Source organism: Trachemys scripta, chromosome 2 (assembly GCF_013100865.1).
Source record: "Trachemys scripta elegans isolate TJP31775 chromosome 2, CAS_Tse_1.0, whole genome shotgun sequence".
NCBI classification, from domain to species: domain Eukaryota; kingdom Metazoa; phylum Chordata; order Testudines; family Emydidae; genus Trachemys; species Trachemys scripta.
In genome coordinates, this window is record NC_048299.1 from 234,750,867 (window position 1) to 234,776,915 (window position 26,049).

General features: G+C 39.0%; 1 protein-coding gene across 3 annotated transcripts in view; it reads left to right on the forward strand.

Annotated features, from left to right (window-relative positions):
* RALYL (RALY RNA binding protein like) overlaps positions 1-26,049 on the forward strand; it is a 585,620-nt gene that overhangs the window by 127,397 nt on the left and 432,174 nt on the right. For 2 of the 3 annotated variants that reach the window (XM_034763204.1, XM_034763203.1), the window contains exon 3: positions 9,454-9,557. The exons of the other annotated variant lie outside the window; for it this stretch is intronic. The gene's annotated coding sequence lies outside the window, so the exon portion shown is untranslated. The remainder of the gene's footprint in view (positions 1-9,453; positions 9,558-26,049) is intronic. 3 annotated transcript variants of the gene reach the window in all.

Below are 26,049 nucleotides of genomic sequence, written 5' to 3' on the forward strand. Positions count from 1 at the left end.
AGAGAATCAACTGGTGGGAGAGAACAGCAATGTAGTTGTCCCCAACAAATGTGGGTCTTAGATTAAAGAATTTTGGGGTCCTATGCATTATGGAAGTTGGGCTTCCCCCCATCCTTAAAGTGCCCCTGCCTCAAACATAGCCCACCAAGCATATAACCCAGCAATCTTCCACCAGCCCCTACTTATCCTAAAAGCCCCACACACAACCCAGAAATCCTGACGTACAGCTTGCACACCGCAGCCCCAGCACCATAGCCCCCAACATCCTGGTCCCCAACTTCACTGCCCACCAACATCCCATGACATGCTGGACCCAAACATCCTCCACTCACCCTCAACGTTCCCCAGTATCCCCATACCCATTGACACCTTGCTCCCAGGATCTTCCTGGCCACTCACCAGCTCCCCCTCTCAGCTCAGTGCCACACAGGGTCACAGCATTGGTCTGTCTTGTTTTGTTTTGCAGTGATCGGGGGCCACCCCTGAGATGGGGACCCTGTGCAAATGTACCGAGTGTACGTTGGTTAATCCAAGCCCGTTTTTGGAAGTAGGGCACACTCTGTTTCTGAGCCTTCTGAGTAAGGGCCTCAGCAGGATTCAGAATGTACAGGTATGCCGATTGAGAGGGATGTGTGTATATGCATGTCCTGAAGATATTCCTGATTTGCCACAGTTGGATTAATTAATTCAAATAATCTGCTACTAAATTTTATAATCAAATTGTCAACCCCAGTTGTTCAAAAATCTTGAGTTTTGCCCCCAACAAATCATGATATTGGCTTAAAAATCATGAGATTTGGGGGGGAGGGGAGGTATTTTTGTCTTCTGGTTTCTGAGTCTTTAAGGTACACCCATGGTTTCAAGCTTTCCTCTGCATCCACAAAGGCTAGAAACTTACTTAAAAAAAAAAAACAATTTGCTGACCATAAGAGCTGGGGTTTTAAGAAAAACACCAAATATCATGAGAGTCCCAATAAAATTATGAGAGTTGCCAACACTACATAATTCAGGAATAGTTTTATTTTATAACATTGGCGTACAGCCCACGATGCTTAAGTGTTTTGTCTTTGGCTTCATCACTCTTCTTAACTTTGCAACTGTGCTGTACCATCACATTTAACTGCTGACAAATAAGGAAGTTATGATGATAAACCCATTGATTTCACTTCAACTAGCAAAACAAAGAAACAATTAATATTCTAAGGAAAGGTCAAAATTAGTTAGAGAGAAATATTTCCAAAGAGTGTATTACAAACTGTATGAATTAAAAGAAGACTGACTGCCTAAAACAAACTGATAGGGCTTTTGACCAGATACCTGGATGGGCCACACTAACAATGACACACTCTGGGCAGACTGCAAGTAATAGGTCAGATAATCCCCAAAACTGCTGGTTTATTCTATAATTATATTTACCAAGCCAGTAACAAAGAGTTTCTGTACTACCACACTGGTGAACAAGAAGCCAAACACTGTCTCCTATGGGCCCTTGGCTCCCATCTAGACAACCAAGTCTAATATAGTGAGAGGTTACTGAAAACCTGATTCACTGTATGTGAGGTTTCAGAGTAGCAGCCGTGTTAGTCTGTATCCTCAAAAAGAACAGGAGTACTTGTGGCACCTTAGAGACTAACAAATTTATTAGAGCATATGCTTATCCCCAGCATATGCTCTAATAAATTTGTTAGTCTCTAAGGTGCCACAAGTACTCCTGTTCTTTTTACTGTATGTGAGGTTCACCAATCCCAAAAGACAGGACACTTATCCCCAGGTCAATATGAATCTCAGGTCTTACCCAAATATCATGCTGTCAGCCAATCCTTAATAACTAAATCTAAAATTTATTGTTAAAAAGATCAAAAGTATGTTAAATTAATTTTATGTATACAGAGAAGATTTCTTCTGCTTCCTTGCATACAGTCATAACATTTCATATTTAATTAAGGGCTTTATCAGTATGTGGGTCTCTTTAAAATTAATCTCTTCTTCGGGGTATTTTGCTGTATGGATAGGACAGGGGTTCTGTTTCCCTACATGTATTGTTTATAACTATGTTCAGTTTCTGTAATTGGCTAGCTTTTTTACAAACATAAATCAGTGACATTTGAAGCCACTTATGTATATTGAAAGGTGTGGTATTTCAAAGTACATAAAAGACAAACTTTCTTAATTTGCTTAATGTACATCATAGAAAATGTGAACCGTTTAGTTGGGAAATGGTATCAGTTCTTGAAAGAGACTGTGTGAACCCAGTCCTGCCAGGTAGATAGCTGTAGGTACTTGGCATCTTGCAGAACCAAGCTCCACATGAACACATAATATAATTCCCAGATATGTTACTTAAGGTCCCTCATTCAGTGTTAAATCACCCTTTTATCTTACCTCCTCCTGTGTTTCTTAAAGTTTAAAGAGAGAATCAGATCAAATCTCAGAGCCATACATAGAGAAAAATAATAATAAAAACTGTAAACCGAACAATACCCTCTATATTATATGTTCTGTTCTCTTCATGTGCAGAAGTGAAAGACGAATCCCAGAGTTTGACAGAAATAATAATTTGAGATGTTTATATTTTATCAAGGAACCTCTTCCTATCTCATCAAAGAAATCAGCAATGGCATTCCCATTCTAGAATGTACTAAATCTGAAATTTATGGGTCCAAGAAAATACAGTGATTATACCAATAAATAAATAAACAAAACAAAAAAGAGTCAGTAACGTTAATAGAATCAGTAAGTATTCTAAATATGGAGCTACTAATCCTTAAACAGCTATAGGAAGGTCGGAATCACAATCTGCCATGTCCTTATATGTAGGTTGCTTGCTCCAACCCAGCCATCATTCTGCTGATGTACTCCCCAAAAATATTATGCCAGCATATTTTTCTTATATTTTTTCAGGGACAAATTTTGGACATCAGTTCAGTTTTAGGTTTGATTGGATATTTTCCAAATGGGATCATGTGTTGAGAGGGTAGCTAGAACTGAAAAACAGTTCCTTTATTTTCCCATTTACCATTTTTATATCAGTTATTGAAAAATGAAAATTCTCTGTTGTTTTTATCTCCAGTTTCTTGAATTAATTCCTGCTTGTTTTCTTTATGGAAAAGTGGATTCTTGTCAGAGTTTTCCTACCAGATGGTCTATTGCTAGTGCACTGTACTGCTATCCAAGAGACCCGTTTTTGTGGCAAGCATACAATGCATTTCTTAGACACAGAAAAACTATCTACTTTCTAATTGCAATATTTTCACCATTAATTAGCTTAAAAAACACGTCCCTTAAAAACTCTTTACTGGTTAACAGAGCCATGATTATAATACTGTGAGCATGAGTGCATGAGGTTTATATTTTAGACTTTTGTCTTTAATTATAGAATTCTCTTTTCTTCAGAATTGTCTGAGGAATATGATATGTGATTATGCTGTTATAGGCTTCTAATTTTATCCCCATCTCCATCACACTCTACTCACCACTACCTCTTATGCCTCCAAATTATTCATTTGTGAGACTAGCTGGCCTAATTTTGGATCCACGCAAGCAATTGTTGCTTGTGTGAGAACAGATTTTTTTACTAAGGTCCTCCAGGAATAACACTGTGATGTGTGTTAGACAAAAAATCTTACAATGACAGATGAACCTTTGGCTTGACTTTCAGTGGGTAAAGATGCTGGCCTTGGAGCTTTTGGAGTATTGTCTCTTAACTGCAAAAATATATGCTGATGCCATTTATTTTTCTTCTTTTTCCATAGTAAAACTTCAAAATGTCATGATCCTGACCTCATGCAGTTTAAATCATAAAAGTAATTAAAGAGGAGGTGTGGTTCAGTGTATTTTGTTCCTTGGGTTATACCAGCACTTCCATCATCCCAACTTTTAAAAGAAAAATGGCTTTTTCCACATAGCAGAATAAAGTATGTTAAGGCTTGGCAGGTTGTAAATTTCAAACAGGACAGGAATATGCTCTGTTTCCCCAACTTACCAGGCACCCTCCTGTTTCTGCCAATTTATGTGAGTCTTAATGAGGACAAAGATGAAAAACATGTAGAAGGAACGCTGGAAGGAATATTCAGAAGCATATTCATGTGTCAGGATTGGTCTCCATGTTAAAAACAATGTTCATAACCAGAAATACTTGAAAAATCTTCAGTGTGCCATAACAGAACACTAGAATTCGGAGGATGATAGTCAAAATTGTATAGGGTTGGTGTTGTGGGTGTAAAACTGTGGTTTTTCTAGTAGGAGTGGAACACTTTTAGGATTGTATGGCTAAAGCAAAGACATACACATGCTTATCATTTCTGAAGCACATTTTTTTGGTTAACCGTATGTTCCAATTTCTATTAACATACCAGTACATGCCCTATGCAAACATTTTAAAGTAACATTTTAAATTTTGTGATAGGTTTATATTCAAATATGCACTTGCATGTGTAACATGTCGTGTATTCATTACATTTGGAACATCCACATCCTAAAGCTGTAAAGAGAAATTCCAAACTTTAATTGCAAACCTAGTGCTTTGACTACCCACAGAAGAACCATTTTATTCCTTGTGCATAATTACTTTGCACTAAGGAGAAATGGTTAAGGGCCTGATCCAAAGTCCATTGTAGTAAATTGAAAACTCCCATTGTCTTTGGTGTGCTTCAGATAAGGTCAGCCATAGCATACTTTATGGAAGATGATTGAAGAATGATGTGAATTGGGCACACAGTTAGTCCACACTGAAGTTTCCTAGTTTTGTTTACACCAGCATTCTTCTCTACTCCCCACCACTCCTTCACCCATTTGTTCGTTTCATTCACCTGTTATGTCCAAGTCTTCTTTTTTTAGACTATCAGCTTTTGGAGGCAGGGAAGGGTACTTACTATATGTTTGTGCATTATCTAGCACAATGCTGTCCCAACCTGATTAAAGCCTCTAGGTGCTACTGCAATATAAATAATCATAAGAATTAGTGGTAACTGTGCTTGAAAAATGCCATTACCCCTTTTTGACCTGAGCAGCTAGTCAAAGTTTGAAGTGCATGGGATGTTCTAGTTGGGAGTAGAAATTGATGATGATCTGGTATCTTCTTTGATGCAATCTTGTGACCCAGGCTTCTCCAGGGTCACATTGGGCTTACAGGCTTTTCTGCTTGCCTCTGAGTCTGTCTCTATGCTACCAACACACGTAATAATACTCAGTAAACGTCCCTCTGCCCAACCAGGTCTAAAACTCCTGTGTGGGTTTGCATGATCCTTTTGTCTTAGATTGGGTGGTGATTAACTTATCCTTAAAGTTATATTAATGGAAAGGTGCCTTCAAGCCCATCAACCTCACTGTGATTTTAACTTGGCCCACAACAAGGTTTCACTCAGCACGCAACAAGATAGAGGTAAATTTACTTATGAAATAAGTGTCTGAAAAAGTATAAATACAGTTATAGTGCTACTTTATAGATCCTCTTTGAAGAAGATTCAGTGAAAGCTTGCCTGGGTATAGATAACTGTTTTGGGAGTGGGGGGGGGGGGTGAAGACTATATGCTCCCCTCCCCCAAAATAGGGATTGCATTAATAACTAAAGGAAATACTGTGTTTGGAACAGAAGCTCATTTATCTCACTTTATTAAGAGTGGACAAATTTAATTATGGTACAAAACTACTCCTTGAAATGATATTGAACAGCTGTTTTATTTTTTAACTCTGCTCCCGCTTCCCAAGCAAAGAAGTTGTCTGTGTTCCTGCTTTGTGATTGATGTGGGTGTTTTCTTTGAACTGATAGCTAATAACCTTGAGCTCCTCTATGAAAACAATTCAGTGAGCCACTTACAGGGACACTCAGGTTTAATACATTAGAGTAAATTCTTCAACTGAATTCTGCAGGAAACTGGAGATTATTTGTCATGGAGATCTGAACAGAATTTTATCTTTAATAGTCTCAATCCTGCTTCCATTGAAATTAATGGGAGCAGGAGCAGAGCCTGTGTCTTTTCATGCACATATGTCCCTGGTGGGTTCTGTGTCAATAAAATTAGTATAGGCTTCATCATTATTAGTAATATCATTCTAGTTTAAGGAAGCCAAATGAGAGTAAATGGTGAAGAATAAGGTGGAAATTGGATATTTGTGTTCATGAATGTTATCTCACAGCCTTCTTATAGGAGGAACATTTTGGTACCAGGTATAATGAGGGTGATGTCTTGGTTTGTATTTGCATCATCATCCCTGGATGTATGCTAAACTATTCAAGTGCTGATTCATTAAAGCTGTCATTACAAGTTATAACCACTTCTGGTGGCAGGAGAGTGAAGAGGGATAACATAGCACAGGGAAGACTGATAACATCGTAGGGTGCCAAACAATTAATTGATAAGTCAGTGATGAATGTAAGGTAGTTGTGGAGATTGTGACAAATTTTCAGGCATAATAAAGTAAATAAGAGAGAAGTTCAGGATCAAGATGTGGCCAAAATTCTGGACTACACAGGGAAACGGGGAGTCTGAGTTAAGGGAGGAGTAATAAGCGATTCCATGTTCAGTGAAACTTCTCTTCTCAAAAAAAGCACTTTTGTCTTTGAAATATTTAACTGAAGGGAGGTGAGGCAAAGCTATAAATTTACTTGATCAGTTGAACCAGGAAGAGTAGATACATGGATCCTTAAACATTTCTGAAAGGTACTTATATACGAATATTATTTGCATAAAATGTTGATGTTTAAGACCATAGGTTGCTGAAGTTCAAGTTAAAGGACCAAATTAATACCTGGCATAAGCAAGGTCTTGGCTGAAGGGATGAAATCCTGGCCCTATTGAAATCAATGGGGGTTTTGCCATCGACTTCACTTAGGCCAGGATTTCACCCAAGATGTCAAGTAAGAAGTCAGTAGAAAAGAATAGAGGGCGAAGGAATTAGTCTTAAGGAACTCCAAAGAGGAGAGGTTTTAGCATAGAAAATCAATCACCAGTGGCTAAAATAAGGGGGAGCATAAGAGAACATAATAGGAGGATGGGAGATGTATGTGGATGGGGTGCTGGATGGCTGAGGAGTGATAAAGGTATTGCAAAACTTTGTTGAGTGGGGAGGGCAAGGATGAATGTAAAAACAATTATTTGTGTTCCCACTTCTATCCTTAGCAAGGGAAGGGCTTGGAAAGACAAGAAGGGGGACTTGGAATTGGAAGGAATTGTAGCAGTCCTAGTGGCCTAGGACTAGAGAATAAGAAAACAGGGGTTGAGCTGAGGAAAGAAAAAAGTGTAGAAAAGGATAAGGAAAGAAAAGGAGCAGAGCAGACTGGGGAAAGGTTTGAGGTGTGAGAGTTCAGGAGGTTTAAAAATGGTTGTGAAAGGGAATTGAACAAGGAGGGGAACTGAAGGATGAAAAAGGAATAGGAGCAGATAGTGTCAAAATGATGAAGAATAGAGGAGTCTGAGGAGCAGTGAGACAAGACATTTTGAGACACTTGCATTCAGGCAATTTGTAGGTCAGATAGGGGGTAACTTATTTGGGTCTGTGTTTGTTTTCATGTCTTGTACAATGCCATTGCTTAACAAATATATAATAATTAATAAAATGGAGTTACTGCTCTTGGGGGTATGAGACTTCAGAATAAGGTGGCAGAATAGAGGAACAGAAAGAGAAGAGAACATACATGGAGGGGGGGATTACAAGTGTAAAGAGTAAATTAAACAAAGTCTCTAGGGGAACAAAGATGGCAGGCATAAAACATAGTTGGTGGAGGTTAGAAAGCAGTGGGATAGCAGTTAAATATACACACAAAACTGACCATGATTTTCAAGATTCTGGGTGGCTCAATTTTTCGAGCCCAACATGAAATACTTTCAAGGAGTCTTAATTGGAAAAAGTGCTGAGCACATTTTAGTTAAGGTATCTCAAGTTGGGCACCCAAAAATTGAGGCACTCAATATCACATGTCATCTTTGACAATTTTGTCCTTTAATGTTCCTCCATACAAACTGTTAGTGGAATTCAGGTAAATGAGATGTTAAAGGTCTTCCTGGCAATAAATTATATGATTTGAGCTTCTATCATGATTGAACCAGATGGAATTCTTCCTTCACTCTTGCATCTAAGTCTAAATATAAGACATGGGATAAAAATCTAATAGAACGCTGAGACATGTTTTACACTTACATAACCTTGGATCAAATAGTAGCAAGAGAATTCCTACAAAAACCCTTCAGAAGCTACAATAAATCGTTTTGCTTGGTGACACATCAGGTGTACTAGTTTCTTGTACTAGTACCAACAATATCATTCTTGGTCACAGATCAATCACATGATGGACACTTTTCTGCAAGACAAGCAAGATGGCATTATGCTGTAGCATGTTCCTTAAATAATAGGTTCTCCTATGATACTGTCATGTAACAAAAGTGAATAAATTGAGAAAATAATACATTGAAAAAATATGTACTAAGGTACTATCATCACTGAACAGGGCTGAATGATTGAGGGTGGAATGTGTGTCTCATTGGAGTCTATGGTATAGTGGAGCATTAAACAAGTTACCCCACTGGCTAATTTTTTTACACAAAAGCAAAAGTTGTTTTCAAAATAATATGATTAAACTGGGTATAGTATATGTTAACTAGATGTACAGACATAGCAATTCCATGTCCCAGGTGTTTTTGAGGGAGACATACTCCCTGAGCAACAGCGAAAAGAACTGTAATGTGTTTGGAGTGCAGTTGAGGCACACAGGTTATGCGCAAGAGATGGGGACAAGTGTGTGTTTGACAACTGTGTGACAGTTGCTCTAAAAGTGTTACTCTTTCTCTGTATATTTCATTGCTGTTTTTGCTGTCTTGTCAATGTTTGTTCAAAAGATAGGAAATCTGTGCATGTTGTAAATACAAAGAGGCTGAGGAAGGATATCCTTAGGCTGTGTCCAGTCATTTCTCCCTCAACAGGGAATTAATGCACTCCAGAAGTCCTTTCCCTGCATGACAGCTTGGCAGTTAGGACATTAAATATTAGCTATGATTTTTTGCTACAGGGACATTAGCTGAAAATAAGAAAATAGAACTGTGTAAAGAGTAAAACTCTATATTTGAAAAACTGTTACCTGTAAATAATGTTGGTATTTTAAATTGGGCCTTTACATAAGCTTTATCTCCCATTGCACAGGACAATAAAAACAGTTCCTGAGACCTCTAGTCTGGTTACAGTTATGCTGGAGACCGGTCATGTGAGGAGTGTTGAAGAAACACAGAGTCACAATCCTCCTTCTCTCCCCCTCCCCGCAACCTGGAGATGTTCAGTACCAGGCAGAATCTGGAATGAATTTGCTTATTAGCATTTCTGCAGTGAAACTTGTAGCACTGTAGAAGTTATAATGGATATGGTAATGTAAACATAGCCCTTTTAGTGGGGTGTAAAGTCTCTAGTTTACACAAAACTTGATGGGATGCCAAGGCTATATTTTTTTCAGTGCCCTTTCTCTTTAAGGTTTGAGACTCTGATGGAATGTTAAAAGAGCACAGCCCTGGTGAGCAGAGTGTGGCCATATCCAAGTTTGGTGTTCCTGGAAGGTGCCTCGCCAGTTGGTTTTTGTAAGTAGTGTGTGTGTTTCTTGCCAACATGTCAATGAAATGCTCCAGTTGGAAGCAGCATGCTAGTGTGGGAGTGTATCAAACCCCATTTAATAAGTGCCCAGATACAACGTTGATAGGTGCATTTAGAGTTCTCATTTACACTACAATGAGAGGTTTTGTGTAGATGGGAGGTGAGGCCAATCCTAATATGGATCTTCCAGAAGATATAGTATTGCCAACTTTTGTGATTTTTTTGTTATAAATCTTACAGTATTTAGTGTTTTTCTCTTAAAGCCCCATCTTTTTGAGGCATGTTATTTTATGAGGATCTTGGCTTTTGTTTAAAAAAAACCCTCTGGTTTCAGAGTAAAGCTTGAAAAGGGATGAGGGTGCACCCTAAAGGCTCAAAACCCCAGCATTTATTTTGTTTAAATCCTATGGTTTTTAAGACAGTATTATCATGTTGAGGGTATCAGTGCATGATTGATGATGGGGTTGGCAATATTGAGGAAATTTGGCTCAATTCTGAATCCCTTTGTGCTGCTTTAGTGATGCAAGTGATCTAACTATTATTGCTGACTGATTTAAACAGCCAGAGGACGGAGCCGGCTCTGTGCCACCCCTCTCCCAGCCTCTGGTGTAGAGGCATGTCAGGAATGGCCCGAGTGGAAGCGGACACATGGTTGGAGCATAACAACTGACAGTTGATCGTTTTTGGAGGCCATTGCAACAGAGGCATAATTTAGAGCAGCCTCAGGGTCAGGACTTTGGCAGCCACATTACTGCTGCCTATCTCCCAGGATTGGGCAGCCATTAGTAGCTCTTTTGTGGCTTTATTGCACTCACCAAGAATGGCTATCGCAGAGTACTGGGCCCTCGGTACTGAAAGGCTGACCCTTAAAGCTGGGGATTCTCTTCCTTGTTAGAATCTCAGGACATGTAGTATTGGGACTGCCCTGTCTGAGCCTCCCTCCCCCAATCCTCCCTATTTAAGAGAACAGGGAAGCCCTGCAAACTGGGGTCAGCCCCTTATTTCTATCTCTGTAGTCCTTTTTACCATCCCACACCCCATTCTTGGTGCTTCTAACATGGTACAGTAATGAAATGATGCTGTGTGTATGTATTATCTTCTTTCCACTGCTAAACCTAGTCAACAAGGATACCTTTTGTTTCTGCTTTGAGTGAACAGAAATTAAAATGTCCCCCTAAAGTGCCAGAGACAAGCAGGTCTAGCATGTCAAATGTGAAACATTCCTCCCCCCCCTTTCTTTAAAATTTTCCTTGGTTTGCTTAACTTTGCTTAATTATGGCGGTAACTGAGGTTAATTTAAATGAACTACATCACCCTATCAATTAGTAAACAAGAAAGTCAATTAAACCAATTAAAATTTATTGGAAATTGGCTACTGCCATCTGGAAACTTCCATTGTCAGAATTTACAGCTGGAGTGACCTTTACATTTTGAGCTAGCAGGACTCTTCTGAGATTTCTCTAAGAAATGTTCAGTATTTGCAAAGCTTGTTTAATAAATGTACCACCATAGAGATTTAGAAACATATACAATGTGTTACCATGTCAGTAAAGATAACAGGTGAACAGATGGAGACATGCAGCTTCTGATTATGGTATATAATGTATCAGGTGTATGTACTGAAATCAAATACGCAGTGATTCTTATTTTTCTTTTATTTCTTACGTACAATATTCAGTCTCTTGATGTGATGGGCCTTAGAATCACAACAACGGTGGCCTTGCTCTATAAAACTTTAAACAGCATAGTTCCTATTTATATGTGAGACTGCCTTTTTCCCTGAGATCTGTTAGAGAAATTGAGACCAGATGGGATGCTTAAGTAACGAGTTCCTAGATTTAAACATCAATGGGCATATCCCATTCTGCAGGTGGTGTAAATTTGTCATAGTTTAATTGATTTCATTAGAGCTATAACAATTTACACTGGCTGAGAATAGGCATCTTAAGAGGTGCAGGCAGTACTCTCTCATTGGAGAGCCTTAGGCTCAGAATTCGCTTCCTCAGCCAGCCTCCTCCCATTGCTGGGCTATGTTCGACTTTTAGACTTCATGCTTGAAGATGATAAATTCAGACAACTTTGCTTTTTCACTAAATTATAAGTCACCTAGTCATTGGTGAATCACTATAAAAGGCTATGAGCAGGCAGCAGTGTTGAGAAAGAGAGGGAATCTTGCAGAGAAATGAGGAAAATGTCCCAGGGGCAAAGAGAGAAAGATTTTGTGTGTATTCACCTTGTATAAGTAACTGAAGTCTGTAGAGTGTAAACATCTACATGTAAGTGCAAAGGAAACAAATCAGTTTTCTCCTTGCAGTTTTGTTCTCTCCTTTTCTGTGCGTACAGAAGTGATGGTAGGTAATAGTTTAATCTAGTGCCAGTGCATTAAAACTCTTAGCTGCCATGGTAATTGCAATGGTATGGTTTGGTTTAGTGCCTTTGCACACTTAGCTGCTGCCATTGAGAGAGCTTGCCTTAGTCCATGTATCAGTCTATCTCAGTTACTACTAGAGTGCCAGTCACCTCATAATATCTATTTTCCAGGCCAGCTTTTCAACAAATCCTTCAACCTAATTGAACCATTTTGATTAATATGAAAAAGTGTATTTTTGAAGAAGTAAACACAGTGGGTCATGTCTCTGGCTGAGTAAGGGCCAAACAGCATGGGTCCTGTGGGAAAGAGATGGAGGGGATTGCAAAAACGACATCACCTTTGCACTCCCTTGATACTGGACTGGTATTGTGCTGCTCCAGCCCTTGGTTAGAGAAGTTTCCACATCCAGATTCTGCTGTCGGCGATGCACAAAGCGGTCCTACCACATCTGAGGATATGGCCCTGTCTATTCACAGATGTATTTTCTCCTTACAGTATATTTCCAGTGACATTCTGTTGTTCCATGGTCATTTCTCTAACATGGGCTCTTGTAGTTTGGTTTCCTGCTCTGTTGTTTGTTGTGAATGTATTACCATAGATTAGCATTGCTTAGATTAGTAAACCTATTTTTTTCATATTTAAATCACTGTTACATAGCTAAACACTTAAGGGCATTCTTCCCTTTACTGAGATACTGTAAATAAATTTTTACAAAACTACACTGAGCAAAATCCTGACCCACAAACTCAGCCTGAGTTCTAAAGCCATTCTGCGCTTCATTCCTGAGGAACTGTGTTGGACCTGAGCGTCTTGATGGCCATCCAGACTGGATGCATATGGCACTTGAAGTACAGTGGGAACAGATGGGGTGGAGGTTACCACCTTGATGCCCCTAACTGGGGGTTTCACAAACAGACAGAGCTCTATCAAGGAAACACGGAGGAGGCCAAATGGTCCACTATACTGGAGACACAGCAGTTGGCTGAACAGGTGTCCAATGGGCCATAAGACACCACGACCATCAGCCTCTCAAGAACAGTTGCGGATAGACACAGCTGAGCATCTGCGATGTATCCTTACCCCTTCCTCTGCTCCAGGGAGCTATCTACACTAAAGAGAAAGAAAACCTAGGGATCAGAGGTCTCAACTTTGAGTCTTCTCCTAACTAACAGCTGTTTTCCTTTTTAGAGGAGGAGACTCATTTATGAGCTCCCTGATTCCCAGCCCATCTGTCTCCTTAGTGTAGGTACCTCCATGGGGGCAATTACAGACCATGGCGAGGCCAAGAGGCAGAATGGCCGGGATCTGCGGAGGAAGGGTGGAGTGAGAGTAGAGTTAATTCATGGTTTAACTGTGTTAAAGCTGGTATTTTTAGTGAGGTAGGACTCCAGAAAACTTATGCTTTATTTACCATAAGGATTGGATGAGAGGCAGCTAATGATGCTCACATTGAACAGTGAGGATAAAATATAAATTTTGAATAGGTGCCTCACTCACTGAGCATTTTCCAACCTGTTCACAGAATACAGGAGAAGTCCCAGGAGAATTATAAAAATAGTACGTGAATAAAGGCTGGATTCATATACACAGAGGGTAGGGTTAAGGTGTTGTGGGTCACACTAACATTACCATTTCCACACACACTCTTCAGTGTTGCACCCAGCTTTAACATTGTTCTATTGTAAAATTTTGCATGCAGAATGATATATGGGGGAGGGGAGGAGAGAGCTGTTTTGGCTTTATGAGTCAGCTCACAAGAGAACTTACCATTTCCATTATTTTTACTAATTTTCTCAAGAGATATTTTCTTCTGAGGTGAGGATTTTCCCTCGAGATAAGTGGTAGATAAGAGGTGCTTGAATTCTCGTAAGAAGTTGTTGAAAACAAACTCTGCTACAGAATTTCCATAATCTAATGCTACTTTTTGCAGGCACCTTCTGTATCAGCATAAAAAACTAGGCATTATATTAAACTTACATCCTTGTGAACCCAATATAGTGGACAAATGAAGTGTTAGTTGTCCTATTTTGGAAAGATTTATGCATAAATTTAAAAGTGTCCTGTACTGAAGGGAAGTGTGAACCCATTTATTCTGATTATAATAAAATAAAATACTGGTCTGCAATGTGGATCAGAAGCTTATAAATTCTTAATGGAGTTAACTCTGCCTGGAGATTACCTCATTCCTCTTAGTCAGACGCTGCAGAATGTATGTGAGTTTATAATCACAGTTGGGTTTCTGTTCGCTTATGAAGTTAACCTAATTGCCTTGTATGATATTTCTGCAGTATAGAACATGTATGTAGTAATTTGTAACTACATATGTGACCTCCTCTCTCACGTATTTACATATATGATTTGAAGTGACTTAGATGCGCCTCTGCATTGCAATTACCAGGATCCTCAGTCAGGGAGCTGCAGAACATTGGATGCTGAGACAGACATTAAGACCTGTCATGTGGATATTAATAGGGTGAATTAAGTGTCAGCCTTAATTTTGACAACTTGCATTTAGTTCTTTGTGTCCTTGTGCATGTCCCTACCTATCATCAGTCTGAACTCCTTCATGTGTTTTTTTTTAATTACTTAGAGATGTTGTAGCAACACATGAATGTTTGTGATAGTGCATAGCAAGCAGCATTCTGAGCACACTTACACTGGTAACTCCACTGACTTACTGGAGTTGCTCTTCCTTTGAGCTGGTGTTTGTCATCAGAACTGGGCCCCTAATATCTCTCTACTGCGATCCTAAAACAATATGCCCTAGGCTGTTACAAACTATATTGTACTTCTTATCCAGCTAGAGATTTTTTTTAACATATAGAATGTTGACCGGCTACAGCATAAAAGTGTTGTGAAGGCCAAGACTATAATAGGGTTCAAAAAATAACTAGATACATTTATGGAGGATGGTCCATCAATGGCTATTAGCCAGGATGGGCAGGGATGGTGCCCTAGCTTCTGTTTGCCAGAAGCTGGGAATGGGCAACGGGGGATGGATCACTTGATGATTACCTGTTCTGTTCATTCCCTCTGGGACACCTGCCATTGGCCACTGTCAGAAAACAGGATACTGGGCTAAATGGACTTTTGGCCTGACCCATTATGACCGTTCTTATGTTCTTCAATATTATTTTATTATGTTCCAAGTGGAAGATTTTCACAGTGACAGGTCAGTGCAATAGACAAAGTTTGCTGCACATTGGTTTTCTCAGTTCCAATAAGTAGATCGTGAAGCTGTGGTTCATGTTGAAATACCAGAAGAGCTTCAGTGCTGCATTGTTCTGCAATAGGTTATTTTCTGCTAGCTTTTGGAAAGTAAGATCAGTATATTGCAGTAGAGACAGGGAGAGCCTTAAAATATTATCCACTGTTCAGAGTTGAATACATAGAGATGTATTTTTGTCAGATGAACCACCAGACTTTATTATAGCTTGGTGTTTCAATATTTTCCTTGCCTCTGGTTAAAAGCAAAAGGCCCAAGTGTGAGCCCAAGATCCACTTATGTAGGGGACTCTCCACATGCAGCTCTTCCCTTCCTCCCAATGCACAATTTCCATCCTGCTTGCAGTGCCCCCCTTCCAGACCATGTAAGGGAAACTCCATGAGGAGGAACGACTCAGACACTGGGCAGCCTAGGCAATCTCATGTTATGTCAAGGTGGGGGAAGCAACTCATCCTTCACCTGTTCCACAGAGAGTACTTAGGAAAGGTAATATGGCCTAAGGAAGAACTTTTTTTTTGCAGAACCCTCTCCATAGTAGGCATCCTGGGGGCAGTGGAAGCTAGAGTGATTCTTTAATGATGTAGCTCCTTTGGAACTATGCTGTGGGAAATAGGGGGAGGGAGTCACCAGGGGCTTGGACCAGTAATACCTGCTCCTCCTCTGGAAAGATAGGGAAGAACTTTCATTGGGGCATTCTTCCAATGTTTTTCTCCTCTGTAATTGCTTTGCCATGAGGGTTTTCTATAGGAGAGAGTGAGATACTGTGGTACTGACTACAAGCTTATGTGAATTGAGAGAGAGGCAAGGCAAGTTTAAAAGTGTGGAAGATAGAAGAATAGCAGTACTTTAGGGAATGTAGGTGCAGAGTTACAACTCCATCCAAGTACATGCATTTACAGTCGGATCTATAGTCAAAATAACCTGCTAACAGCAAACATTGCTGTTCTCCATCAACTGTATCAACTCCTATATTCTCAGAATATTTGGAATAGAGGAGGTGACTTACTGGATCAGATCAGTAGCCCAGCTCATCCAGTATCCCATCTCTAACAGTACCAGCTCCTTCAAAAGAATGAGCAAGAAACCCTGCAGAAGGCAAATATGGAATAAGCAGCCTACAGGGAAGTTTCTTCCTAACACATCCATGAATTTAGCTTAAAATAACATAATATAAGGCTCTGCCTCGGTGCTTGGTTATTTTATTATCTATTGTTATTAATCGGCTATATTCCAGTAGCACCTAAAGGCTTTAACCGTTGTCCTATACACACATGGAGTAAAGGCCAGTGCCTGCTCCGAAGAGCTTACACTCTAAAAAATAAGACATAACTTGTTGAGTAAACAAAGAGGCGGATGAACAGGGGCACAAGGTAACAAAGATAAGAGGATGCTTGGCTTAGAAAAAAATGTTTGCTGAAATTTTCAAAATCCTCATAGAAATATTTTTCATTTATCAAAATGTTGGTTTTCAATAGGAAAGCATGACTATTATGATAACAAATAATAAAATTTGAAGAAACACTTTAGTAAAATATAATGGAAAATGGACTATATTAAACAGAAAGAACTTTGAAATTGTGTGCAAAGTCTTCTTCCTACTTCTCAGCCAGTTGTAGGCTGAGGTGAGTTTTTTAAGGAGTGACTTTAAGGAGGCTGATGGATTGGAGGATTTGGGCTGAGAGTCCCCCCCCACACACACATATTATTATAATTTATATTACAATTGTGCCTAGTACCCCTAGGCACTATACAAACACGTAACAAAAAAACAGTGTCTGCCCAGAGGAGCTTACAATCTAAGTACAGTATAAGATGGGAAACAACAGGTGGTTGCAGGCCAACAGACTGGGAAGTACAAGGAAATAGTGAGGCAATATTGGTTAGCATGATTGGCACAAGCAGGCATGGTAAAAACTCTAATCAAAATCTATCAAATCATGACAGCCTCCTTTATTTTGCTCCTTAATAGTCACCTTCTCTCCTTACAGTTGAGAAACCTGATTGTTGGTATTTATTGCATCATTGTGATGGAAGAGCTCAAAGAATGAAAAGCTAAAGTCTTTTGTAGTGATGACTGACTGGCAAGACACATCAGTTTCACTACTATCCCAAAGGCTGGATGTAATCAAGTGATGTTATGTATTATAAATAGTGCTGTTTATTGTTTTTTATTTGTATTTCTGTAAAGCTTTTGTTTGAGACTGTTGCTGCACTGAGTGGCTTTCCTGTGGCTTTGGTGTTTCACAGCAATGATCTCATTGTGCAGAGCCCTGTTAATAGTCAGTTGAAATAATAATTGTCATCCAAGGTGTTCTTATTAAAAACCTATTCATATGATTCTAAAAGGGAAAAAAATGTGGGTTTTTATTTTTGACAAAACTTTGAGAGACAATCCTATATTTCCTCAGACACAGCAGTCTGATTTGCAAATGTTTCGTTTTTTGAGGTATTTTTGAGCCGGAGTATGTACTATCACCAGCACAGTAAGTATAGGCTGAAATAATCATTCAATTCAAAACCCCTGTTTCTTTATCTCAAAAACTTTCTTTTGTGTGTGTGTGTGTGTGTGTTATCTCAGCCATTGCTCTTACTGATCAAAATTACATGTAGTAAATGTGTATGTTTAGATGAGTATCCCATGTGGGTTGGGTTGTGTCTATGTAGATACAGAAACAGTTTTGCCTTCTCCTTTTATTGTAATTTGTTTGTCATATTTGTCATTAGGTAACAAGGGAAGATTTTACCGCTGGCATAAATAGGAGCTGCCCTTCTGATTTCAATGGAAATCACTGCTAAAGTCAGTGGTGGATTTGGCCCTTTATCTAAATGTTTTACTAGCAATATGCTTAAGTTTATTGAAGTATTATTCAGTGAAAGAGGGCTGGTTAGGTTTTGCCGATTGGTTTTCATATAGCCAGCTGTAATATTTGGTTAGCATTACTGGTATGATTGATGTCTCTCTTCTATGACTTTCACTTGTGTACAATTAGTGCAAAACTTTCTAGATTTACCCATAACTAAATTGCACTCCATGACTAATGACATAACATGAGAGAGAAGCTATGAGAACAATCTGTAATGGGGATGCAAGAAGATGTGGTACTATTACCACAATGCTTGATCGTGAGCATTGTGTCCAATGGATTAGCTGCATAGGTTTTACAAAACAAGGGATACTGTTGCTGCTATTAATTATTTTATGTTAGTTGGTGTTTCAGAGTAGCTTAGTAAATAACTTGTGCCAGGACAATATAATACTGTTTGAAGAGCATTTCCTTCAATTGCTCATTCTTCTTTACAGTTTTAACTTCCATCCATCCTTTCACTCACTGTTACATAATTTGACATCATATATTTCAATCTAGCATCTTGCCTTGTCAATACTTCAAGTTAGCTTAGTTCCAGTGTTGTCATACTCCCATGTCACTATGTGCTGATAATGTAGCAAGTGTCTTTCAGGCCACAACAAGAAAAAAATGCTACAGATGCTCCCCAACTTAAGCAAATGTTCCATTCTGGAATGCCTTGCGTAAGTCAAATTTTGCATATGTCAGGAACATATACCCGACAATTATACACAAAAAAAAGGTTACGGAACTTATGGAACTTTTTCCGTAAGTGCGGAATTGCGTAAATCGGGTTTGCGTAACCTAGGGAGCATCTGTAGTCTTATTGTGGTTTGCAGCAAGGGCATCCATAGTTGAACAAATTGTAATGGATACAATCCTGTAAATTCTTTTTTCGTTTTCAGCATTTTCATTGCTGCTTGCATTTCTGACAACTGGCGATCAGCAGCTTCTATCCTGTATTCATCTCCCTTTTGATTCCTTTAGGATAAGTTTGATTTCTCTCATGATTTTCTTCTGTTTGGATGAAGAATGTGAGCTCAGAGTAATCTTTTAAGCACAAATTATTATTACGATTTAGTTCCCTATTTAATGAAAACTCTATTAATTGTATTAAGTCATGTGTGCACACTGCATTTCAAAGATGGGGCAAGTAGACAAAAATGATCCAGGCATTTGTAGCATAATATGTAAAATAGAGGCAGACATAGACTCAATAAGTGCTCTGTATTGTTTCCTTAGGAATTGCTCTATTAATGTATACTGAACTCTGGTCTACAGATCACTTTTTGCAATGGAAGAAGTTGCATTGGTTGCCTGATACAAGTTAACAACAAATGGTAGAAGAGAGACTGGAAGTGGTTGTACTTGTTGGTTGTGGCATTGCCACAAAATCAACAATATTTCCTCCTCATAACCAAGCTGTAAAATAATTTTTAAACAATTGCAAAAACAAAAAATAAAATGCATGTAGAAATAGTGACATAGGGCCCAATCCAAAGATCAATGAAGTCAATAGGACCAGTCCTATTGACTTCAGTGGGCTTTGGATCAGGACCTTAAATATTCCCACTACTGCTCTTAGCGACGTTAAACTATTCATGTTCTGAAAGCATCATCTGAATCATTGAGGCTGGTATTACCCCTTCATTTTCTACAAAAAACAAAGTCAGTACTTTCATAAGGGAAAATATATATATTGTCTTCAACATGGAATTTGCTGGGGAAAGAACTGAAGCTTTAATTCCAGTAGGAAAAATAAACTCTGACAAAAGACTTACAAATATTTTAAATTTGCTCATATGATTGAATATCTTTGGCATCAGGTCTGCTAAGATAAGACCCCACCCCTCCGATCCCCCCCCCCGGCACGTACACTGCCTTCAGAATACTTTTGTTCTTCCATGCTACCTGCAAAACTTTATTTTTGTCAATAATGGGGATAAAAATCACAATTAAATTCTACTTCATGTAAAACAGGCATGGCAATCAGCAGCCTGTTCTTCAGCTGGATCTTGAAATATTTAGGAATCTGGAAAGGAGGAATTAATGTATTGTGTCTATTAATAAAAACAAATAATAATTTATCAGAAGACTCTATATCCAGATCTTCAGGAAATCCTAAAACATGAATGTAACATACTTTGGCAGTATTTGCCAATTGCTCTGCTTCATGAAAGGACACATTATCTTTAGTGATAACAGCCGGTAAGGTCATTAAGCTATATTCTATGTCTGAAGTTCTGCACTACTATGTTCCAAATTGTTTGTATGTTCACCAGTAAATTCTGTCTCTTTTTAACAAAATCCAGTATTTTGGAATGAGACCTAGATTTAATTGAATCACAGAGAATTAGCAAAGCCAAGATAATGTTATAGTGTGGGATTAAGGATTGGGCCTATAGTGCCTTTGCCCAAGACATTTAGGTCAGCACTACAGCTTTCATTTCTCTTAATGGTTGCATAGAAAACTTGAAAATGTAGGCCAGATGTAACTGATAAAGGGACATCACCCTGAGTCTGCAGAGAGCATAAAACAGTAGTTCTTAGATGTGTGGGAACTACCCTGTCTCTCTCAATGGCGGAGTAACTCCAAAACCTCTGATCTAGGTGGCCTTGCCAACACCATCCTAACCAAGGATTCTGTGTGGTGGGAGGAGAAGAGTGCGGGGGGCCTGGCCTACCCAGTGCTGGGGGACTGCTCCCATCCCTGATGCTCCTGAGGTTGTGCATGTGTGGGGGAAGGGTTTCTGTTATTCCTGCAGGTGGGTGGAAGGGGGGAGGGAAGCACCCTTCTGCTTCCACTCCAAGTGGGTAAAATCATTGTTGTACACCTAGGGCCCTGAGTTGCCTTAGTTTAGCCTTGTAATCAATATGATTTAGAGCTTTAAGGAACCTTGATGTAAGGATGCTGTAATAGGCTGGCAGCATTTTCTAACATATCTCCCCAATTAGCAGTGACTTTGAAGCTGGATAAGAAAGGGGAACTAAGCCATTGTTGACTCATTGCTGCAGCTGACTTAAGCCACCTAATATAAAGGAAATGAAATGGACCTCCAGGATCCAGCTGGGGCCTGAGCAGTCAGGTCTGAGGAGGCAGGACTGGCAGTCTGCAATAGACAAGTCTGGTCACCAGAACCCTCAACAGGACCAGAGGATGGGTTTCTGGTAGGGTGTGTGTGTGTGTGTGTGTGTAATATAAACAGTGACCATAACCTCTGATGAGGAATGACTATGTATGTGGGAAGTTATCTGGGTCAACAGACCAGAACTCAAGAGAGCTGGCTAGCTTTGAGAATGGAGTTTTGTGTGAACAAAGCAGATCCTAGAAGGGGTGACATCAGTTGGGCTTAGTGTCTGGAGTCTTGTTTAGAGTGGGTTGGGTGAAAATAGGACCTGTCCATTGATCATCATCACAGATGGCCTCTCTTGCAGTGGCTGCAAAAGGGAAGTGTGAAAGGAAAGAATTAAAAAAAGGAAAGGTTATTCTTGCCAGTGCTATATTGTATTAGACTATTCACAGAAAGTGCTGATTCCATTGATGAATTTCTTTGTTCCTTGGCCTTCAATTATCTCTAGGAGACCTTTTCTAAAGAAGGAAAGGAACAAAGTAATAGCTCCTTAAAGCTTAACATTGTGTTTTTAATCCATAGTTTTTTAAAAATGGCACAGCCTGAGATGGATTGTAGTGTGTTCTTAATCCCCCCCAATATAAAGCAAGCAGAGATTTCAATTCACCCTTTGACAACAAGAGAGGGGAAACTAATAGTCTCCTGAATACAGCCAGCAGCATTTTCCCTAATAACTATTTACAGAATTAAAAAGAAAAGAAATCACTCAGTCTTACTACAAATGTTGATTTGTTGATTTTTTGTAAGTTTCAAAAGTCCAGGTATGCCCTTATCAAGTTGCGGTGATTAGCAGTCCCTCAAATTCAGGTACAGGTCCAGTAACTGCGAGGAATTTTCTTAAATGCATGTCATAGAATCATAGAAGATTAGAGTTGGAAGAGACCTCAAGAGGTCATCTAGTCCACCCCCTGCTCAAAGCAGGACCAACAACAACTAAATCATCACAGCTAGGGCTTTGTCAAGCCGGGCCTTAAAAATCTCTAAGGATGGAGATTCCACCACCTTCCAGGTAACCCATTCCAGTGCTTCACCACCCTCTTAGTGAAATAGTTTTTCCTAATATCCAACCTAGACCTCCCCCACTGCAACTCGAGACCATTGCTTCTTGTTCTGTCATCTGCCACCACTGAGAACAGCCTAGCTCCATCCTCTTTGGAACCCCCTTTCAGGTGGTTGAAGGCTGCTACCAAATCCCCCCTCACTCTTCTCTTCTGCAGACTAAATAAGCCCAGTTCCCTCAGCCTCTCCTCATAAAGCATGTGCCCCAGCCCCCTAATAATTTTTGTTGCCCTCCGCTGGACTCTCTCCGGTTTGTCCACATCCTTTCTGTAGTGGACACAATATTCCAGATGTGGCCTCACCAGTGCCGAATAGAGGGGAAAGCAGGCAGGGAGGGAGGGATGGGCAGCCCCTTTAGTGCAAGTGGACCTTGGATACAATTTTGAAGGAAAGACTGAATTCAGTGAATAGTCTATAGCTCACAATCCAGTTGGAGATAATTTCTGTAAACACGAATCACTTTCTCATGTATCTTCATTGTAATTAAATTAGTACACATAGATTTACCCAGTTCATAACTGTATGTTTTAGCACTTGTTTTTGTAAAATAATGTTTTTTATTCTCTAGGGTGTTTTTTAATTAGTGAGTTTTAAATTAAAAGAAAAAAAAAACATTTGCTGTGGGGCACATTTATAGATATGTGAGTGATGTGCTGATCCATGAAAGCTCATGCTCCAATACATCTGTTAGTCTATAAGGTGCCACAGGACTCTTTGTTGCCTAGACACTGTTAGTATTATATATGTACTCGACTTACAAATATCTGCCAGTTATTTATTTCTCTGTTCTTCTATGACGTCCATTGATCTTAACTTTTCTTGACATACTGGGTATGGAAGAGGAAGATGGAAGTAATCTCAGCTATGAAAAGTTTTTTTTTCTTCCCCTCAAGCAATAAAAGCATATTCTTCTTGGGAGAGAAAAGACTAGCTAAGCACATTTTCCGGTAAGGGGGCAAACTTAAATTTCATTGGATTAAAAAAAGAAAAATAAAACACCTTACTCAGTATTTTTCTGTGTCTTACAAATAATCTCCAACAATAGTTATTGTAAAATCCAAAGCATACAGTAGCTATATTAATTCTCACTCAAATATATTTTCAGTGATATTCATCTCAATGCGCATGATGAAGTAGACAGAATCACTTCCACTTATAAGGGAACTGTACCCCATTAAAAACAGTCACAAATATAAAAAGTGTCTACAGTAGTAATGGCTGAACAAAAAGTTTTGACTGTTCTAACAAGTAAGTAGAAGCCAAAATCACTCACAAGACGCTCTCCATTTAAAGGGCCTGATACAATGCCCAACTGAAATCAATGGCAGTCTTTAAATTAACTTACATAATCAGTGGATCAGGCTGAAAAGCATAAGTGTACTAGGTATCTATTGAGTAGGCATCGTTCCTTAGCTTTTTATCAGAAAATATATTGCTTACATGTATAGTTGCCTAATCTACTTTTAGACGCACATTAGTGTTGACTGACCCAAACATTTACCTAAATGATTAATTAATTGAAACAATGAAAAAATCACAAGTGAACCAAAATACTAAAGGCTGATAGGCTCATGCATGCATAAAATGCCTGTATATTCATAATGCAGTATATTATCCATGTTACAGAGTGTATCGTCCCAGTTTAGAGGGGATGGAAATCCATATTGCCTGAAGGGAGGAACAGGCTAGGCAACTTTTCCAAAGATCTCCTAGCCCAGTGGAAGATGGAATTGGAGGGAGGATGCAAAAGTGGAGAAAAATGTGATATGAAAATAGAACTCCGCTTTAAGTTTCCAAAGGCATTGTTAGCAGCCAGGCTAAAGGGATAAATAACAACTCTTATTATTTAAATGAAAGCCATCTTCATCATTCCCTAGGCTGCTCTCGCTAAAGGCTCTGTGGTAGCCAGCCCTAAAATATACAGGATAATGTTTTGGGGTATCGGCTGAGGGCTGGTTTTTAGTTCCTAGGGTGGTTTTGCTCTCTGGAACAGCCTCCAGTTCAGTGATACTCAGACTGAGGCTCGCAAGCTGCAAGTGGCTCTTTAATGTGTTTTCTGCAACTCTTTGGAGCACATAATCTTAAAACACTGTGTGATTTAATTATTAACCAATCAGGATGCTTTTCTTATGTTTTTAACCAATTGTAGTTGATAAAATAGTAATACTTGGTCAGTCATTTTGCTGGGAGAAAACATATTGATATAAATACATATTTCCCTTGTCATATTGTTTAAATATGAATATATAGTACTATAGTAAATGAAACAATGAATTCACACTACTGTGGCTCTTTTGGGTAATGTTGATTAATAATTTGGCTCCTGAACCACTGAGGGCTGAGTGTCACTGCTCCAGTTGATCGGTGTCCATGGGATATAGCATTTTTTCATAAAACTCAGTTTGAGCCTTCTGAATGCCACCTTATTATGCATTCTCTCAGGTATAAGACCCAGACCCTGGTGCAGATCCTCAGTTGGTGTAATCAAGGTGCCATTGACTATAGTAGAGTTATGAACATACAAAAGCTGAGGACTTGGCCCCCGATGTTGTTGCTCTGAAGAACTTTAACATTACAACTTCTACTGAGTTGCTCTGTATTGTGTTGCTCTGACATTTCTTTTCCTTGTGGTTTTTGTTTTGTTAATTACTTAGTTCCCCAGACGACTCCTGGATCTGCTTTCGTCAGAATATAGAGTATAATATACTTTGGCTTCGGCTTATTTGTTAGAATAGTCAAAACTTTATGTTGAGCTATTACTATAGTAGATGCTTCTTTTTTGTGATTGATTTTAATAGGGTGCTTTTTTCAGACACCCAGCCTCACATGAGTAGTTTAATTGGAATCAATATAGTTTTTTATATAATTTGAGTGTCTGTTTAAGGATACATTCAATTGAGTGTAAGAAGGTCCATGATTTTTGTCTGTATAGGCTTCACTGATATGCTATACAGTATAACTGAGAATGCATACTGACTTTAGAGACCACAGGGAATTCTCTTGATACACCAATTTTATTCTATTTTATTTTATTTTGAGTTCTGAGTGAATTGGGCTTAATCCTATAGTTTGAACCAGACAGGTAAATTGTTTCATTTATTGCTCTGTGACATATATATGTTATGTCTATGTGCATATATCACATTATTTATTTGTTTTATTTGTATTACCATAGTCCCTCGGAGCCTTAGTCATGAACTGGAACCCATTATATGTGTATGTATATAAAATTCATATGTAATTTTTATGGCTCCTAAAAATTAAAAGGATAGAGGCCTTTCTAAAGAATGGCTTGAACAGGAATGTATTTTATTTATCAGGGAGAGAAGAAGCTGTAGTGATCATGGAAAGAAGGTGGACTTAAGAAAGGATTGCATATGTTTACATCACAAACATTAATCCGGTAGCAGGAGCTTCTGATACTTTAGATACCATTTTGAACAGCAGTTTAATCGAGATTTGACAACATACTTTGCTTCAAGCTATTAAAGATTTAGAAGTTACACTTGATTCTGCAGTAGATTCTCTTGAACATAGATTAGATCAAAGGTAGGGGAGATTTGATGCACTTGAAAGGAAATGAAAAATGTATCAGATGGATCTAATGCTTGTCATTCAGAGATTGTTACTGCAAAGGTTTTGCCAGTGATTCTAATTAGAGATCGTGAGCTGCTACATAGATTCAGGGCTGGATAGTGGCAGGTCTTAGTGTGGGTGTGCAAGCAAAGGAGTTGTACCACTGTGCAAGGCCAGACAAAATAGCAGTTTTGGCACTGGAGAGAGAGTGTATCGACTGCTGTGTCCTAAAGCCCTGTCAGCCCAAATCATCACAAAGGGAACAGGGCG